This window comes from Camelus bactrianus, chromosome 4 (assembly GCF_048773025.1).
Source record: "Camelus bactrianus isolate YW-2024 breed Bactrian camel chromosome 4, ASM4877302v1, whole genome shotgun sequence".
NCBI lineage: Eukaryota > Metazoa > Chordata > Mammalia > Artiodactyla > Camelidae > Camelus > Camelus bactrianus.
Genome location: NC_133542.1, coordinates 57429800 through 57450833, shown reverse-complemented (window position 1 = coordinate 57450833; position 21034 = coordinate 57429800). Strand labels below are relative to the sequence as shown.

The 21034-nt window shown below is 39.5% G+C and overlaps 1 long non-coding RNA gene across 1 annotated transcript; it reads left to right on the top strand.

Annotated features, from left to right (window-relative positions):
- Positions 1–1008: 1008 nt before the first annotated feature.
- LOC141577373 (uncharacterized) lies at positions 1009–20476 on the top strand. The gene is made up of 3 exons (XR_012506252.1): positions 1009–1582; positions 1788–1866; positions 17239–20476. It is a non-coding gene; the product is annotated as an uncharacterized LOC141577373 (long non-coding RNA).
- Positions 20477–21034: the final 558 nt, after the last annotated feature.

Sequence of the window (21034 nt, the reverse complement as noted above, 5' to 3'; positions counted from 1 at the left end):
AATTCCTTTTCTCCCAAGTTAACCACAGTCATTCTCTGTTGATTGCAACAAGAAATGTCTATTTTTCAGATAAGAAAACTAAAACTCTGAAAGGTTAAAAAATGTGTTCCAAGTTTTGTGGCTGGTAAATGATGGAGGCATTATTCTCACGCAGATCTGTCGGACTTTTGAGTATGATTCTTCCCCACTGCCAAACCACTTCATCTACAATGCAGACACAGCATACACGCCATCTGATTGGTGGGTGTTTTAATGGCCAATCAAGCTTAGAGTTTAAACTAGTCAAGGTACGCGGTGATTTTATCTTCTCTGATGAATATAAACTGAGAGATCAGGGAAACAGCAAATGTGGTTATCTAGTGACACTGGAAGAAGGATGGGGATGGCAAATCCTATCCCAGCATCACACTGGACACGATCTGCCACATGTAGATGAGTCATCCAGGCTTCTGTACAAATTGGTGCGAATAATCACGGCGAGCAGCCTGGCTTAGATGGTGACCCAATGTGTACACATAACTACTGATGAGATCAGCCAGAGTTCTGGTGGGACTGAGCCTCATTCACCTAGGAGGCCAGTGAGTATATGCCTCCTCCTCTCTGGGGCCAAAAGTAACTTCCTTAGCAGGCGCAGCTTAAGTATTCCTGAACTTCCAGGAGACCAGACAATTCATGCAGGGTTTTCATCCAAGTGACCGCTCTCCTTCCACTTCCTGGTACCTAGTAAAAATAAATAAACAAATAAATAAATCGTCAATACTTCCTTCCTTCAAACTTAACCTCATCCTCTCTATTTGTCTGCGGAGACGTGGGAGATTAGTGACTTCCCTGCAAGAGTAGGAGGTGATAGTGTTAGGAACTATTGACCCTAAAAACCTGAGTTTCTCCACTGAATCTTTATCTCTTGTGTTCACCCATTGCTTTTGCCACTGACAGGATTATGAATGGGGGACTTGATCACTGGATTTGATTTACTTAGCCTACTGTCATCAGTATGGACTATGAACTTCTTGGCCATCTACCTGTCTTGTGTACTAGTGAATTCCAGGGTAGTCATCAGTTAGTTACCAATAAATAGAAAACTGTAACCTGTCTTCGCTGATAAAGTTTGTTTTAATTGTTTTTATAAAACTGAATTTCTTCCAAGTGTCACTTAGCCTAAACAATAAGATGTTGGTCCAAGTTGTTTCTTTGGGAAACTTGGAGTCAGCTGTATCCAATTTGAGCTTGAGCCGGTTAAGGCTGGTTGGGACCACTGACGCTCCAACGGGGCATGCGTGAGTGTCCGCTCTGTGCCTGCGCAGAACTTCCGGGGCCTCAGGTTTGTTTGTCTGTTTGTTTGTTTGTTTGTTTTTTTCAATCTCCAATCTCTTTCCCCATATTCCCCACGTTTCCCAGGCCCCAGCTTTATCCCATAAATTTCTTGAGCACCGCAACTGTGCGGAGGTGGATTTCAGATTTGTTTACCGGCCTCCTCGTTTGGCTGCCTCGTGAATAAACCTTTTTGCTGCTGCAAACTTCCCCATCTCAGGGTCCGGCTTGCTGCACCTCAGTCAAGTAACATTAACACCCACGATATCAGGTGAGTATACAAGCGATGAAGAGGTTTGGGGGTTTGTTTTCTTCTTAGCGTATAGAAGAGTGCATTTCCCCCTCCACTGGGACCTCAATTTTACATCACTCCTATCTATGCACGTACCCTTAGTTCCGGCAATCTTTCTCAGAGCCAGAGATCAGACGCTAAAGGAGAGCTAGCTGTAATAGCATTTCATTTATTCCTCGTTTAGTTTGTGAAGAAGAAAAACAGCAAGCTGAGGTTTTAGCGGAACTGTTGCTCCCTGAGATACTGTGGTCTCTAGGCTAAAGGTAAGCCCAATTAAGTTCCAATAGTATTTTTAGAACTAGGAGAACCAATTTTAGGACGCGTATATGGAAACTGAAAAAGCAAAAATGATCAGGGAAAATCATTTTAAAAAAATAGAGTAATAAAGGGTAATTTGCCTACCAAATGTTAAAAGATACTGTAAAGCTTTAATAATTAGTGTGATACTGGACTATACGTAGATAGATGAAGGGGAAAACAACTTATTATGTAAACTGGGTAGCCATCTAAAAAAAAACTTAATTGTATATGGACCTCATATATTATACCAAAGTAAAATTTCGAAACAATCAAAAGTACTAGAAGAATACATGAAAAAATGTATATATGTATACATTCTTGTGGAAAAAGTCCTTCATATGATACAAAACCTGGAAGTCATGTAAGGATGAATACATTTGACTACGTAAAGTTTTAAAATCTATGGAAAGCATATGCAAAAAGGCAAATATCAAAAAAACAAAAAACAAAAAAACCACTTGCTAAGCTAATATCTCAGTATGTATCTTACCTGAATTTTCCTCAGCATTTGACAGTATTGGCCGGCTCTTTTCACTTGAAGCTCTTTTTCACTTGGCTTTTCTGCATAATGTCTTTTCTTGTTTTTCTTGTTATTTTTTGTTGCCTCCTTTGGAAAACCCTTTCTTTCCCATGTAGAATTTAAATATTGATTTTCTCCAATGTTCAGTCCTTGGCACTCCTCTTGCACACCTATTCTAAGAGTGGTTTTGACCATTTTATAGCATTAGGCAACATCTATATATGTGTGTGACTCCTATACCTGTATCTTTGGATTAAATCTCTCTTTTGGAAACACCTGAATATCTGGTTACCTACATTGTTGTCCCACAGCAACTGAAACTCAACAGTTGAGATATGCATTTTTTAATTTCACTTATTTTATTTAACATTTTTATTGAATAATAGTCATTTTACAACGTTGTGTCAAATTCCAGTGTAGAGCACAATTTTTCAGTTACACATGAACATACATATATTCACTGTCACATTTTTTTTTTGCTGTGAGCTACGACAAGAGAGATATACTCTTTTAATCTTAAAAATGTTTAATATTCAACAAGAATTAACAATGAGATCAGAGAGGACAGGAAACCTTCAAACTTTGCTGTGTCTCCCCAACTTGGCTCAAGGGATTCTTTAAGAAAAGATGTCATTTATAAGTCACATCTCCACAATGGCTTTCTACTGTTCTCATTGAGCTAAAACATTTCTGGAAACCAACATATCTCGAGAAACTAGACCTAGTTCCAAACTCTATTAAATGAAGGTGAAACTTGGAGAATATGTGTTTCCTCTTATTGGTGAGTTCTAAGAAAGCAAGTATTTGAGAATAGTGATGGGCGTGTGGAATGTGTTTAATAAGTAAGAGTGGGACATAAATTCAGAACTTTTCCAAGTTGATGTGGCTCTAAACTGACCTGGAAAGCATGGCTTTCAATGCTGAAGTTTCCTTAGGGTAAGTTAGTAGCAGACAAAGAGCTAATCCTTCACACCTCGCTTTTCTTTCCTTTTTTGTTAACACATTTATTTTTTAAAATTTCCACTTCATTTTATAAGCTTCTTTTTGTTGGGGGAGGTAATTTAAGTTTATTTAATTTTTTTTAAACAGAGAACTAGGGATTGAACACAGGACCTCGTGCATAGTAAGCATGAGCTCTACCACTGAGCTCTACCCTCCCCACCGACAGCTAGCTGTATCATTATTTTTTTTTAATTTTTTTAAACATTTTTGATTTATAATCATTTTACAATGTTGTGTCAAATTCCAGTGTAGAGCACAATTTTTCAGTTACACATGAACATATATATATTCATTGTCACATTTTTTTCTCTGTGAGCTACCATAAGATCTTGTGTATATTTCCCTGTGCTATACAGTATAATCTTATTTATCTATTCTACAATTTTGAAATCCCAGTCTATCCCTTCCCACCCTCCACCCCCTTGGCAACCACAAGTTTGTATTCTATGTCTGTGAGTCTATTTCTGTTTTGTATTTATGCTTTGTTTTTTGGAGATTCCTCAAAAGACTAGGAATAGATTTACCGTATGACCCGGGAATCCCACTCCTGGTCATATATCCAGAAGGAACCCTACTTCAAAATGACACCTGCACCCCAATGTTCATAGCAGCACTATGTACAATAGCCAAACATGGAAACAGCCTAAATGCCCATCAACAGATGACTGGATAAAGAAGATGTGGCATATTTATACAATGGAGTACTACTCAGCCATAAAAACCGACAACATAACACCATTTGCAGCAACATGGATGCTCCTGGAGAATGTCATTCTAAGTGAAGTAAGCCAGAAAGAGAAAGAAAAATACCATATGAGATCGCTCATATGTGGAATCTAGCTGTATCTTTAAATAAGACAATCTCCGCCATTTGTTCCTCTTATGCCCCAATCCCCATACGGTAGTGGGAAGTTATTCTGGGGAGTTGTGAGAAGCAGCTTGGGAAAGTATGATGATTTCAGAGCTGATCGAATCTGATTCAAAACTTTCCCCCAAAGCTCTGAACACCTGGAGTCTAAATTTCTACGGACCAAAAGTTCTTCTTAATTTAAATGAATCCAAGATCCTAACAGAGGAAATTGATCCTAAGTCTGTACAACATCGGTGTGTCCAATACTAAACTCCTCTTCTCTGAAATGTGGAAATTCCTTTATCTCCTGTTTCAGTCAAGTATCAGCATCTCCTATGGAGCTTCCCAAGTCACTAAGCTGTGAATCATCCCCGACACTCTCCTTTTCCCTTCACCTTAAATTTAATGTCAGTCTTATCAGGCTTACATTCTAATTTGTCGCTCTGTCACTGCCCTCACTGCCTTACTTGAAGCCCTCTGGAATTTATTGACTGTTCACTACAGCAGCCCCCCAGTGGGCCTGCCTGCCAGTCATTTCTCTCCACTGATGTCGAAGTTCCTTTTAGTATATAAATTTGGCCACACTGTTCTGCCTAGGATGTCTAATGACTTCCCACAGTTTGTGGGGATAAAGGGCACGCTCCTTAGCACGGCGAACCTCTGTTCACCTCTCCTCCCCCTTCTCTCATCTTTCCGTCCTCACTCTTGGTTTGAGGAATAACTGTAGTGCCTTGAAATCACCATATTCTTTTTGGCCTCTATACCTTTTAACATGGCTTCCTTTCTACTGAAATGTTACTCTCCTGCTTCTTTTTTAGCCAATCCCAGCTTGTCCTTTTAGAGTCCACCTGGTTCTTAGCTCCCCAGGAAGCCTGGGCTAGTTGCCTCAGCCCAGGTAGGATGCCTTCTTCTCCAATCTCATCAGGGCTCCCACCCTGTGCTCCCCTCTCTCGGTATCACAAGACACGGTACAACAGAACTCTTCCCTGCTCGTGAACGTGATCTTATGGAAGGCTGACACACCTTATGGAAGGTATCTTTTATCTGTGTGGCTCCTGTGCCTAGCAGAGTTCCTGATACACTGTACCACTGGCAGCTATTTTATGATGAAAAGGTGAATGAATGAAACTGTATCGTCCTTTCTCCCTAGGAATTTTAGGCCTTGGCGGGGGTTTCTTTGGATAGGCGAACAAAGCATTAAAAGGGATTTCCTGGGCTTCCTTTGTTAGGTCTTATCTCTTTCCTTTCCTCCAGAGTAGCATTGGGAGTGTTAGGTTGTGCAGAATTGAATTTTGCAGCTTGAGGGAATGATCGTTTGAAGGCATGCTCAACACTGGAGAGAAGGCATGACTGGAGTCATAGTACTGGATACTTGCAGTCTATGCTTTTGGTAGGGGAGAAAGGTGATCTGTGATGTTTACCCGGATCACTGGGGGAAAAAAAATGGCAAGCAGGAATTCTGGGCGTATTCTGTGTCCAAGAGAAGAGTGAATTAGATTTGGGCACTCCCTGGCCTTTATCGTTTGAGAACCTGAGGGTAGTGGTAAGCAAATGCCCTTCCTCGGTTCCTCTTATCCTAAAAGTGGTACCTGTAGTGTGAAGGACACAGAGAAGACTGGAAACCATCATCTAAACCTCTACCAGGATGCCAGAGTTGTCCGTATTTCTCACTGCCTGTCTCCTTCCTGCCCCTTCATCATAACAACTAGATCGTTCCAGATTTCTACCACATATTCCTCAAAAACATTAGATCTATTTTCAGGGCACTGTGGAAAAGACTGGGGAACACTGAACTAGTTCACCTCCAAAGGAAACATCCCATTTTTATAAGCTCGATTTCTCAATTAGGTTCCAACCATCAGCACTATTTACATATTCTGAGCCTGGCTTAGAAGACAATGCAGTTCAGTTCAGCAGGTCATTGTGAGGCCTCATGCCAGGCACTGGAATCCAAAAGAAACATGGACAACTGCTTCCACTCGGCCATGTGGCAGCGTAAGGAGAGACGTTCTTGGCAGGGCTCGGAGTGCTGCTGAGGGTCAGAGCGAGCCTCACCAAGCCTGCCTGAACAGTGGTGGAGTGTTTAGGCCGCCTCTAAGGTAGCCCCTAAATGTGGAATGCCCTTTTGTAATCCTCTTTCCTTGAATGTGGTCTGGATTCAGTGACTCACTTCTAATGAATAAAACACAGCAGAAGTGATGGTACTTCACTTCCGATACTAGGTTATAAAAAGACTGCTCCTTCATCTGGGGTGTTAGACCAACAGGACTTGGTGAGGCAGAAGGAGGAGCAAAAGTGATGTCCAGGGTTTTAGACTGAATATCTGGATGGATGTGGTGGCCTTGACTAAGATGCTGAAGACTGGATTAAGAAAAACCAAAAACAGCTTAAGAAGGAAAATGTTCTTAATCTCAGTTTTGGGTTTGGATGTGAAGTTTGAGACGTCAAACTAGGTGACATCCAAATAAAAATGTCTGCTAACAGGTTGGATTTAGGGCTGAAACTCTGAACAGAGATTTGGGCTTCAGTATCAACTTGGGCGTTTTTAGCCTGTTGGTGATGTTTAAGAATGTAGCAGCAGAATGTTTAATAATGGGCAGGGACAGGTGGAGTGAAGCTGAGGCCCCAGACCTGAGCTCTTAGGAAAGCCAACTTTTAGAGGCTGTATTGAGGAGAAGAGCATGTTCACAAGGCAGAAGGGAGGAAGAAACAATTGCTGGAGAAGCTGGAAATCCAGGTGTGTGGATTCCTGTGGGAAGAAGAAAGTTCCTCAAGAAGGACGGAGTGGTTGACTTGGTCAAATGCTGCTAAGAGGGTGAGGGGGTTTCAGGATGGAAAGTGTCCATCTGATTTGGCCACTTGGTGGTTGCTGGGGGCCTTGTCAGGAACATTTCAGACTTGCAGATTTAAGGGCCAACATTGCAGACAACTCTTCACATCAGGAGTTCTTAAGAGATCTCCATGTTTATTACATTTCAATTTGATTCACCTTGATTTGTGAAATCCTCAGGTCAGAAAACAAAAGCCTAATACAGTTGTATGGTTGATGCCATATTTAAAACAGCTTTGCCGTTTGCCTTCCCAAATTACAGTCCTCATTTCTGCCAGGTGACTAAAAGAGCAGAAAAAGAATTGTCAGCCCTCCCGGCTTTTTGTCTTGCAGTAATTGCCAGTTGCACGTACAGATTATGAAAATACTTCTTTGTATGGTTGAATTCAACCATTTTAAATGACTTTGACCAGGTGCTAGATACATCTTCTCGTGTTTGCTATAAATAGCGCAGTACCCTTACAGTGATGTGCTGGATAAATCAAGACTCAGGAAGTGTGTCCAAGTTGCCCTAGAAAGGAATTTTCCAGTTGTGAAAAACATCCCACCTCAGGGAAAGAGACGCCTTCTTTTAGCCCCCTCAACAGCTCAGTGGCACAAAACAACCCTCGGAAAATTATGCTGCACAGTGAATCAGTATGATGCAGTCAATTTATTCCGGGTTCTGTTTTTGCAGTGATCTCTATGAGCTGATGCAAGGATTAATAAATGTGGTTTATGCATAACTCTGACACTCTCAGGAGGTTCAATTTAATAAAAATATAAACCCAGAGATAAGTCTTATTTTTGTAATGTCCTGGTAATCACCAGGATTACAGTAGGCAGACCAACCATGCCTCTGGCCCTTTCTCAAAGCCTGGCTGCGTGTGGCCTGCAGACCAGACGCGAGGTTGCTTTTGGTTAGCCCAGGGCAAGGGCCAGCCTGAACCGTGCAGACGAGAGAACGTTCTGGAGATTCTGAGAGGCAGTTCACATAGGACTTTATGAATTATTACCATGCATTCTCAAAAAGACATGTTCTGTGGTTGTCTAGCTTTGGGAGTGAAGTAAGATTTTTGAGATGATTCTTTGTCAATAGTCTAATGAAACCGTTGGTTGTACTTCTCTGGATTCGGAAATATTTGAAGACTGCTGTAATCTGATGTGACTTTTAGGCACTCTTTGTTTGCTGGCATTTTCCTTTTAAACATCTCTCTGTTTTTAGCCATCTGTAGTAAAAAAGGAAGGGGGAAGGGGAGGGGGAGGAGGAGGGAGAGGGAGAGAAAACAACACAAAACATTGAGAAGAATAAAAACACTAGTCAGTCATTTAATAGTAGTCCCTAGACTTAGCAAACAAACATTACTACCATGTTTGTGTATTTATTGCTCAACTTCTTACATGTTACATACGGAGGAGATATATGTTGAAGTTTGAAGAACACTGCACATTGTTTTGTGTACATTTCTTCCAACATTGATTGTTACACATTTTGTTTTAATATGCAGATATACTATTAACTGTGCAATCATTCACCCATTTTAGTGATTTCCAATTTCTAAGCTTCAAAATAAAATGTCAGTATCTCATCCATTCTCGCTCATATGATCCTCTGGCCTTCAGATAAATATAGAAATAGAATTACTGAGTCAAAGTGTGTGAATATATATGAAGCCCTTGATACATGTTTCCAAATTTCCTTCCAGATATTTTTTTTTACCAATGTCACCAATTTTCGCTCTATGGTGACATCATTTTCGAATTATCTATGATAATGTTTTTCTTCCAGTTATATTGAGATATAGTAAACATACACTTTGTAAGTTTAAGGTGTACAGTGTAATGATTTGACTCGTACATCATGAAATGATTACCACAATAATCATTCATCATCTCATATAGGTACAAAATAAAAGGAAAATTTTGTTCCTAATGATGAGAACTTTTAGGATTTACTCTTCTAACAACTTTCATATGCAACATATAGCAGTGTTAATGACATTAATCATGCTGTACATTACATCCCTAGCACCTAACTGTTAATAACTGGAAGTTTATACCTTTTGATCACCTATATCCAGTTCCCCCTCTTCCCACTCCCCTACCTCTGGTAACCACAAATCTCATCTCTTCTATACATTTGTTGGCTTGTTTTTGAAGAATAATTGACCTACAACACTACGTTAGTTCCTGGTGCACAACACAGTGATTTAGTGTTTCTATACATTACAAGATGATCACCAAGCTAAGTCTAGTAGCTATCTGTCTGGACCATACAAAGATATTACATCATTATTGACTGTATTCCCCACACTGTATATTTCATACCCATGACTCACTTTGAAACTGGAAGTTTGTACCCCTTAATCTCCCTCACCTATTTCTCTCATCCCCCCACTCCCCTCCCCTCTGGCAACCACCTGTTTGTTCTCTATATCTATGACTCTGTTTCTGTTTTGTAAAGTTTGTTCATTCATTTTTTAGATTCCACATATAAGTGAAATATGGTCTTTGGCCTTCTATCTATGATAATTTGATGGGTAAAATAGGTATCTTGTGTTATTTTATGGGTGAAAAGTAACCTTTTGCAATATGTGTTTTGGCCATTAATGCTTCTATTACAAATTATGTGAGCTTATTCTTAGTCTTTTTTTCCCCCAAGATGTTTGTCTTTTTATTAATTTATCGGATCTTTATATATTAAGAACTGAAAGTATTACATACATTGTCAGCCTGTTCCTCATTTATCCAGTTTGCTTTTTATGACTGAAAAAAAAAGATTTTAATTTTTATAAAACATAATCTATCACTTTTTTCTATGTGCCTTCTACAAAGCCCCTATTTTTATGTTCATAAAAGCTCTCTGGATCCCAAGAAAAGATAATAATCACCTATGTTCTCTTCTAGACCAACTAGGTGTTTATTATTTTTATATTAAAATTTTCAATCAATTCAGAATTATTAGTATATGACATAAAGTGAAACTCTGATGTTATTTTTTAAAATAACAAGTATTAAGTAATCTAGTAAATAACCCACTGGTTAAATAATAATCACTTATTAAATTAAAATTAATAATTCAATGAATTAAATTGAATAATAATAATCTCCATTTCTTAAAAGGTAATCTCTTATTCATCCCATTGACCTGAGATCTCATTTTTAAAATATTCAATTATTGAGAATAATAAAATGGTAGGGAAAAGAAAAAGCAAAAAGGAATTACCTTGAGGGATGAGTAAGATGATTGCACTATGATAAACATACTCCAGAACAACTTTAGGATTAGAATGGAGTGCCATGACTGATTACTAAGGTCTCCTAGGATCTCATGAATGGGAGGGTAACAGTAAAGATGCTTTATATTTGTACATTGTGTTTCATTAATGTCTATCTATTCACCCACTATCATATACTGTAGCTTCATGCATCTAATGTATATATATAGCATACATATAAATTATATAGATATACACAGCAAAAATTTATGGAATTATTATAAGAAATTGTCAAATCATAGTCATTGCAGAACCATTCCAACCATTGTGGAAGATTTTAACACACCTCTTTGTAACTGATAATTCAAGTGGAAAAATTGTAGGTTTTTTCCAGCTTGATTGAGGTATAATTGACAAATAAAATTCTGACATATTTAAAGTATATGATATGGTGATTTGATATATGTATACACTGTGAAATGATTTCTACTACCAAGTTAATTAACATATCCATCACCTCACATAGTTCCCTTTTTTTTTTTCTTTTTCTTTTGGTGAGAAATCTTAAGACTTCCTCTCTTAGACAATTTCAAGTGTACAATATAGCATTGTTAACTGTGGTCATCATGCTGTGCATTAGATCCTCAGAACTTACTCCTTTTACAACTGTTTTATCAACCTCTCCATGTTTTTCCACCCCTACAAAAACAGTATTTGTCTTTCTCTGTCTGACTGGTTTTGCTTACCATAATGTCCTCCAGGTTCATCCAAGTTGTCAAAAATGGCTGTATTTCCTTCTGTTTTAAGGCTGAATGATGTTCCATTGTATGTATGTATGACATTTCCTTTATCTCTTCATCTCTTGATGGACGCTTAGGGTGTTTCCATATCTTGGCTATTGTGAATAATGCTGCAGTGAACATGGGAGTGCAGATATCTCTTTGAGATTGTGGTTTCATTTCTTTTAAACAGATACCCGGAAGTGGGATTGCTGTATCGTATGGTGGCTCTATTTTTTAATAGAATTTTTTGAATATTTTAAGAAACCTCCATAGTTGTTACACCAATTTACATTCTTACCAACAGTTTTGTAAAGGGTTCTCTTTTCTCCATAACCTCATCAACACTTGCCATCGTTTGGGTTTTCTTCTTCTTTTTGTGATGATAGCCATTTTATTAGGTGTGAGGTGATATCTGATTGTGGTTTTGATTTGCATTTTCCTGATGATTAGTGATGCTGAGCTCTTTTTCATGTACCTATTAACCGTTTGTATACCTTCTTTGGAAAAATGTCTATTCAGTTCCTCTGTCCATTTTTTAATTTGTTTATTTGGTTGTTTTTACTGAATGTGAGTTCCTTACATATTTTGGATACTAACCCCTCATCAGATATATGATTTGCAAATATTTTTTTCCCATTCAGTCAATTGCCTCTCATTTTATTGTTTTCCTTTGCTGTGCAGAAGCTTTTTAGTTTCATGTAGTCCCACTTGTTTATTTTTGCTTTTATTGCCTTTGCTTTTGATATCAAAGCCAAAAAGTCATTGTCAAGACTGATGTCAAGGAGATTTTCTCCTGTGTTTTCTTTTAGGAGTTTTACAATTTTAGGTAGCGCATTTATGTCTTCCTCCATTTGGGGTTGATTTTTGTGTATATTGTAAGACACATGTCTAATTTCATTCTTTCACATGGGAATATCCAGTTTTCCCAACACCATTTATTGAAGAAACCATTCTTCCTCCATTGTGTATTCTTTTCTCTTTTGTTGAAAATTATAGTTAACATGTGTCTGGATTTATTTCTTGTCTCTCTATTCTGTGCTGTTGATCTCTGTGTCTGTTTTTATCCCAATACCATACTATTTTGATGACTATAGATTTGTAATGTAATTTGAAAACAGAAAGTGTGATGCCTCCAGCTTTACTCTTCTCACTTGAGATTGCTTTAGCTGTTTAGCTCTTTTGTTGTCGCATGTGAGTTTTATGATTGCTCTTTCTGTTTCTGTGAAAAATGCCATGGGAATTTTGATAGAGATTGCATTGAATCTGTAGCTTGCTTTGGGTAGTATGAACATTTTATCAATAGTAATTTTTCCGATCCATGAATGTGAGCTGTCTTTCCATTCATTTGTCTTCTTCAATTTCTTTTATTAATATTTTATTGTAATTCTGTTTTGTTTTGCTTCTTTTAAGAAGATGATTCAGTAAGCAAGATTTTTGAGTTCGGTCCAATGCTGAGATTCAGTGCACTGAGTTAGTCTGTGGGATATTCGTGTAGACACAGGTTAAAATCTTAAGGACTAAAGCAGAATTCCTAGGTGAGGGTATGAGAAAATGGAGATTACAAACAGGGAGAAGATGAACAAATTAAAGCTCAAATGTAGAAAGACATGTCAGAAGGGCCTGATTTGGGGTTTAATACCAAAATGGACTTTTAATACCAAAATGGACCAAAATGAACTCAAGAAAGGGGTAGGTTTTAATAAACAAAATTAATGCATCTTAATTTCAAGTAAAAAAAAATGCTCCATTGTGTATGAAAATAGTCTCTTTGAATAGCACCTACAGCTAAGGATCAAAAGCCACACTTAACGTATAGAGGATGGGGGTGAAAAGGTAGATGCCCTCACTTTAGTTGTTTTAGCAATGCGTTCTCACACATAACTGTGTGAGATTCTGACAACCATGGTAAGTTTCACCTTACAATATTATAATATATAATTATTAAATATGGTGCTTTGCCCCATAGTGTTAATCCATAAAGCCTTTAAAACAAAGCAAATGAATAGAACAATGTTTACCTCTATTGTTACAGAATTATGTGTATTTATTATTTCTTCTTCTTTCCTTTCTAAATTTTATAAAATTTCCACCTTGAATATTGTTCATAATTCGTTGTTCCAGAGGTGGCCCTCCCAAGAACTCAGAAGTAAAGATGATACAGCTGCCGTTACAGTTAAGCTCTGACACCCATGCACAGTGGATCAGTACATAGACACAAAACATTGTGAAAAGAAGATAAAGTGGATTCTAGGCTGGAAGCCTTGTGTATGACCTGTTTTAATATAGTCATATATTTAATTAAAGGCTTTTTTAATTAAAAAAAAAGACGGCCTACTAAACCATGGAAACATAAGTATCTTCAGAGACACATATTGATTGTACCCATCCCAGTAATGTCCCACAGAAATTGAGTTTCAGCAGTCAGGCTTTCAATTTTTCATTGGGTTATTCTCTGCAAGAAACTGTTAAGAGCTAACTCTGCTTGAGTATGTCCTCTGTGCCAGTCACTGTTCCAAGTATTTTACATCGATTAACCAATTTAATCCTTATTAGAATGCTGTGAGGCAGCCACTATCCCTGTCCTCATTTTACAGATAAGGGGTCTTAGTTTGTAATTTGCTCAAGCTCACATAGTTATGAAGAGGCAGAGCCTGGATTTCAATCCAGGGAGCCTGAATCCAACACCTGTGCTCTTAGCCACTCCTCCGGGCAGCTTCTGGATCAACAGTCATGTATTCATTTAACAAATATGTACTGAATGCTTGCAGATGTGCCAGGCACCACGGTTGGTAACGGAGAATCCAGTGGGACTCCAGACAGACATGGTGCCTGCTCTCCCGGAGCTTACAGTCTACAGGGAGACAGGACTTAGATCAACAAATAAGTATCTAAGAGCAAACTGAGCTAAGTGCTATAAAGGGAAATGACGGAGTGCTCTGGAGTGTACAGTGGGGGCCTTTCTTAAATAAGAAGACCTAAAAAGGTCTCTCTAAGAAAGTGATAATTAAGCTAAGATTAGATGGATTAGTAAAAATTAGTGAAGAATGGGGAAAGAATGTCCCGGGCTTTGGGAGGAGCATGGCAAAGTGTTTCTAATCCCTTTAACAAGGGCTCATACGGAGATGGAGATATCAGACTCTCAGTGCCATTGAAAATCAATTCTGCCTGTCCCCTTGTTCTGACTTTATGTTCAGTAAACGATCTTAGCATAATTTGGCTTCACGTAGGGTTTAACAGTCAGAAGAGAATGCACTGATACAGACTCAGAGTGTTCTGGTTATTTTGAGAGTCCTTTCTCCTTGTGAATTAATAAATCCACATTTATATCAATCTTCAGTACACTCTCTTCTTGTTACCAAATTTGTCAGCCTCAGACCCTGAGTCTTCAAAGCAAAAGACCAAATCCCCAAATGGAATGATCTGCATTCCACGTTGAGTTCCTGCCCAGCTTCCTGCCTTTCCTTTAACGATTCAGACGTATATCTCTTCTCTCTCTCTCATTGCGAAGCCGTATTGCTAGTCAGTATTTGGTAAAGTAAAAGAAAGATGAATGCTTTAAGAAAAAGAAGAAGACATTTAGCGAGTACATGATCCACGACTATTCTGATTAGTTTTGCTGAAAAGAAAGTCCATCTGGGAAACAGTCTGAATGAAATCATGTTTTGAATATTTAGGGAATAAAACAAATACCGTCTTGTCTTAGTAGTCATGTGCTGGGTGAGTAATCCTGATATTCTTTTATGAGATTGTTTAAGTATAAAGCTGTAGTAAACTGTGGTAGTGAGTGTTTCCCCACTACAAGCCTGGAAACGAGACTTACTCATAATATTTATTTCTTCTCCGGAGTGCTTTTACAGACCTAAAACATCTGAACTAACAAAAGGCCTCCAACTTCTAATATAACACAGCTGCTCTGAGGATTGCGTGCGTGCATATGTGTGTGCACGACGTATTTATTCATTTACGTGCCCTCTGGAGCAGGGGCAAGTTCAGTCCAACTGGAATTCGAAGTGTCTTTTACTGGGCATTTGTTCGACGTAAAAAGTTGGCTCATGTCTAAAGTATCTTCCAGGCAGGGTGCAGCTGGGAGCCATAAAAGACAAGATTGTATATTGTTTAGCAGTGGTGAGGCTGATGGGTAACTATTTCGCAGTCAACAATTCGTTTTTCTCCTAGTGCAGAATAGTGCCTTTATTATAAGAAGTGGGAATTATATAGAAACTATTGTCAAAAGCTATGTTTATATACTCATTTGCTATTAGTAATTATTTACCATAAGTTAGCCTCTGACACGTGAGCTATGCCTTTAACAGAGAATGAACTAGAATGTTTATCTGCTCAATCATCCAGCTCTTTCTTTCTTTCTTTCTTTCTTCACATTTGTCTTCCCAAATTGGTTGAACAAAGCATGAGAGATCTTAAATGTTTACCAGTGAAGGAGCCATCTAGAGGTTCTTAGACAATTTTTCTTCTTATCTTTTCCCTCTCTTTCCCAGATTGGTTCATTCATTTAACTAACCTAACTTGACCGTGGGGATCCAGTGATGGGTAGCTCTATCAGGGAGTTAAGTGTCTGGCTGGGGGATGGGTGGGTGCGTCAGCAGTGATGACTGAGTGCAGTAAATGTGACAAGAGGCGTGTTTAGAGCACTCTGGGGGAGAGCTCTGGGGATTGATGGGGGTCCCGCAATGGTGAGCCCAGTCTGAGGCAACTCCCCAGAGAGGAGACGGTTTGAGCCCAGCAGTTGTTAATGAGACAGATGTGAGAGCGGGGACAGGAGCAGAGATGAAAGGAAACGACATCTCCAAGATGCGGGAGTATGAGAGAAACAGGCTATGTCTTTTCTTGCCTAATTCGTTTTTGCCTCAGACCTTTTTATGAATGCCAAAAGAAAGAAATGAGACAAGAATTCAAAGGAACAGGTGGAGCAAAATATTAAAAGAACTAACGCAGGTCACGCTGCCATCTGCGGGAAGGTAACTGCTTGACGACAGGTGTCTAACACGTCCCTTCCTGGGAGCTCGTGAAATCAGCCAAGACATGGAGAAGCAGCTCCATTCACAGGGGAAGCCAGGGAAGGGCGCCATCCCCACGCTAGAATTTCCGTTCATTACAGGGCACGTGGGATCTGCTTAAAGAAGGTGAACCAGGATTGACTTGCAAGTCACCTGCCTTGGGAATTAGAGGCTTTCAAAACTTAAGAAGAAATTCTGAACACCATAAATACCTGTTAGTTTGTATGGTCAGGGCTTGAGTTGGAAACGCACCATCAGATCGTAGGAAAACCCTCCTCCTCGAGGGCCTTCAACACCTGCTTCTCACCAGCCTCCACTGGTGTTGGTGCCTTGGGGGAAGAGTATTCAAGAGTAGCTGGCCTGGGGGGTCTGAGCCCTAAATGGCTGTATCAAGTCACTGGCTGTGGGCAGTGGTGATACTGGAAAACTTTTGTCAAAGCCTAGGCCACTGACTGCTCAGAGGGTTAAAATGGGAGTGGGTGGAGGTAGCGAATGGTCTTCTGTAGGTGGCACATTTACGTCAGATTTCCCTGGCTTATGCTGCACCAGGAAAGAGTTCCAGCCATTCTCAATGTCATATCTGGCGTGTAAGTTTTGAGAGCCAGTTAAGAAATTCTCCAGAAGTGAGATTTACCTGCCAGGACTGCCCATTGCCCCAGATCCCTCTGCACTCATTGTGGGCTACTGGATCAAGAACTGGAGACCAGCCTTCCTTATGAAGACCCAAGTGAAGTTTGGGGAAACCCAGTGGGTGTCAGCATTTTATTACTGGAGAGAGATACCAGGCCCTTATCAAAGGAATGAGTAAACAAAAAACATGTCTTTCAGCAAAAGTGGAAAAAAACCAGACCTTAAGAAATAGACTTTTTTTTTTTAATGGAGGTACTGGGGATGGAACCCAGGACCTTGTGCATGCTAAGCATGGACTCTGCCATGGAGCTATACCTCCACCCCCTCCAAGAAATAGACTTTTAAAAACAAAGTATTGCAGAGCACAAAAACAGATTTTTATTATTTAAGTAACAAATGTTCAAAATGTTGAAATTTCAGATATAGAAACCCATTGTTGATATATTTGTGTGTATATTTGTTTGTTTGCTGCCCAACACCCAGGCCTTCTCCTCTCCCTTTCTCAACAGAGTCTTGCTAAGGAGTCAAGGCCCAGCCTTACATCAGTGAAGCCCAAGTTTCCAGATTCTCTTCACTTGCCTCCCAATCCAGGTGGGCCCATGAGCAGGATCAACCAATCAGATGCTCCTGACCACGAGGTCGCCTTTTAAAGTAAGTCAGCAAAAGCCAATGGCACTGGGGAATTCATCCACCAACATGGCACAGGGCAGCAGCCGAGGCCAGAATAGAGGTACTGGTGACAAGACATCACCAGAGCCCACCTGCTCCTGGGACCTGGCTTTGACATCATGCCTCCTGCCTTACTTTCCTTGGTTTTTAGCCATTTTTCAAGTTTGATTTGCTAGGCTTCCTGTTGATTCATTGAGCTTCACAGGATTCTTCCAGTAATTACTTTTCAGCCTAAATTCAACAAAGCTGGTATTAACTAGTGATATCTTATACAACAGATAGAAATTAAAAAAAAAAAAATACTTGCCTGATGAAGAGGTACCTTTGTACTCTCACATGGCCTTTAGAGTTTTCACAAACATAAAAATGTGACAATGTCTTGTCATAACCCATGAAGGTTCAGTGCTGGGATCTCCCCCAAGGCGATGTCCCCCTGGTTGGTGCGCAGTTACCCTGTAATGTTCACGCCCGTCCCGATCGGCGTCTCGCTACCTGCACACACGTCTCCTAGATCCGAGCTGCTCTCTCAGTGTATCCTTTGGTATCACCCACCTTCTGTGTTCTTAGTTGGTGCTATTTTCTTCTTACCTGGTCGAAAACCCTACTTCCAGCATTTTCCACCACCATGACTTAAATGCTCGGCCCTGTGCTCTACCTCACAGCTCAATCAGATTAAAACTGGGATCTAATTAATTGTATAGAACAAATCAAGTTTAAATCCTCTTTTTAAAATATAGGCCGATCTCTCCCAAATAGGTGTCATACAAACTTTAGCAAGACCGTCTTTCTCCTGGCTCAAAGAGAGAGACATGCCTGATTTATGATTTCTTGATCGCACTTAACATTTTATTTGGATTTAGAGATAACTCCAGACACATCAATCAAGCAGGCTGTTTTCAAATCGTTCTTCTCAGCTGTTCCTGGTGCCGGATTGTCTAACGAGTAGAGGCACAAACAGATGTAATCTGACTGGTGGAGGCCACTTTTGGTCGTGCAACAGGCCAGCTGGTAACACAGCTCCCAGGACAGCCCGTGCCCCTAACTCCCAGGCCGCCCATTTCTCACTCCTGTCACATGTAAACAATGTGTAGACATCACACTTACAAAATAATAAAAATTTATTGTGGGAAATTAAACATTTGCTTGCAAACTCAATAGCCAAAGATGGTACTTACGAGACTGTGCGAAGTAGAACCTTCCTTACCTGATTACAAAATATATATATACATAGGAAGCTATGGTGATTGAGTAACTTTGGCAAAAGAGTCAGCAGGGTCCATAACTGACAGCCCAGAGACATGACATCTGCTAACATGTGTGTTAACACAGAGATATATATGTATATATGCATGTATGTGTAAAACATATGTATGTGTGCTTATTTTTTCCCCCAGTTGCTTTATTGCAAGTGACAAAGATCATTGGCTCAGTCTTGGAATGCCAAAGAAACTCAGCCCACTCGTCACATCTCTCCACCACTACCACCTCCCCCCATCCCTTAGGGAAAAAAAAGAGCTCCAGTTGGGAGGACAGTGGCAAGCCCCTCAGCACATGATCTGGTACATGAGGAGTAGTCCCTGGACCCTGGTGACCACCAGGCAGTTGTTGGGGGACATGTCACGGCACATGATGGAGAAGATCTCAGGTACCTGGAACACGCTGGTCGCCATGAGCATGCTGTAGATGCAGTCCAGGTCATCCATCCCAAAACTCACCCACCACGGGTGGAGGGGAGAGAAGTTGAGGCAGAGGATGGTTTTATCCTTACACCCCACCATGTACTTCTGTCCTCCTCCCCCAAGATGGACTGCAGCCACTGCTGCCCATTGGCTGAGCCCACCAGCACCCAGTCTTCTTGGGGTTGGGGGTACTGGCCCATTACCTGAGACACGAATTGGTATTTCTGGGGCTCCCCGCCGTCCTCCAGTCCCAGCACCACTGGCAGGAGTCCAGACTGCTGTAGTTTCTAGTCTTTGACAACGATGTTCTTGGTTCCATTTGGGTGACCCAGCAGGTCCCTGACCACACCGTGTTCCTGCAGGTTCCCGAATCTGACAGTGCCGTGGGTGAAGCCAAAAATACATATTGGGTAGTATGTGATAAAGTTTAAATAACGTATCGAGACAGAACACGTCTCCTAGACTCCCTGACCAGTCACATTTACCCAGGGAAAATGCCCCAATTTGAATTTCTATGAAAGAACAGGGGGCCTAAAGAGAATAGAATAAGGAGTCTTATAAGGAAGATCATTGTTCTTGGTGACATAGTGAGAACCATACTCTCATACACAGAGAGTGGGTGTGTAAATTAATTGGAAATTTTTATCAAGAGCTTTATCAAGGTAATATCTTTTGACCCACTAATTTCTTGTTCAAGACTCTATCCAATGCAGAGATTAAAAGACATTTATATCTATGTTATACATAATAGCCGCCAAAAAGTAGAAATGACCTAAAGGCCCCTCCCAAAGGAAATCTTTTGAAATTATAGGATTTCTGTAGAATATAATATTCTGCAGAAATATAAAAAATCATGTTTTTTGAAATTATTAGATTTTATCCATTAGTAAGTTTTTTGTTTTGTTTTGTTTTTTATCAAAGTATAGTCGATTTACAATGCTGTGTTAGTCTCTGGTGTACAGTATGGTGATTCAGTTATACACACACATATATATATTCTTTTTCATTATAGATTACAGCAAGATATCGAATATAGTGCTCTGTGCTATACAGTAGGACCTTGTTTATTTTATATCTAGAAGTTAGTATCTGCGAATCCCAAACTCCCAGTTTATCCCTCCCCCCGTCTTCACCCTGGTAACCGTAAGTTTGTTTCCTATGTCTGTGAGTCTGTTTCTGTTTCGTAAATAAGTTCATTTGTGTCATCTTTTTAGATTCCACATATAAGTGATATCATATGGTGTGTTATTAAGTTTTAAATGTAAGAATAAAATGTGTTTATAGTATAGCTTGCAACATGATATATGTAGCAGGAGGAAATACACTGAAGTGTTAGGATTTTTTTTTCATAGGTAGAATTACGAAGGATTTTTTCTTTATTCTTTTCTGACTCCCTAAATTACTCACCATAATTTTGTATATTACTTTTAAATATACATATACATGTAAAGATGTATAAATAAACATTTATATATAATTTTCACATTTATAAACTAGTTTTGTGGCTATGTTTAAAACACTCTTTAGACAACTCTATATGTTATTCATGGGCTCATCTGTGTGTCTCAGAATCATCTCTGTTGGTGAATTTTGATTCATTTCTCTGTTGAGCAAAATATTTTTTCTTTTCAGGGTGTGTAGTCAGTGTGTTTTCTGAGGCTTTATGTAATCAAAGGATACCTGCTGAAGGCTCTGTGGGTAAAAGGCGAAGGATTTGAGTGTAGACTTTTCTTCATGTTCAGTCTGACGTCCAATATTACATAGAAGTTTGAGGCAAATCTAATTTTTGTGCCATTGGAAGTCACCTGTTTTATTTTGGTTTTGCCTAGTTATGCTAACAGAATTTCATTTCAATTATCGTTAAAATTCAAAAACCTTTGGGTCCGTTTGTCACTAATTTTACCCATAAGATAAAGGCCGGTTTTAATTTGAGGGTCATTGTCACTTGGAATAATAT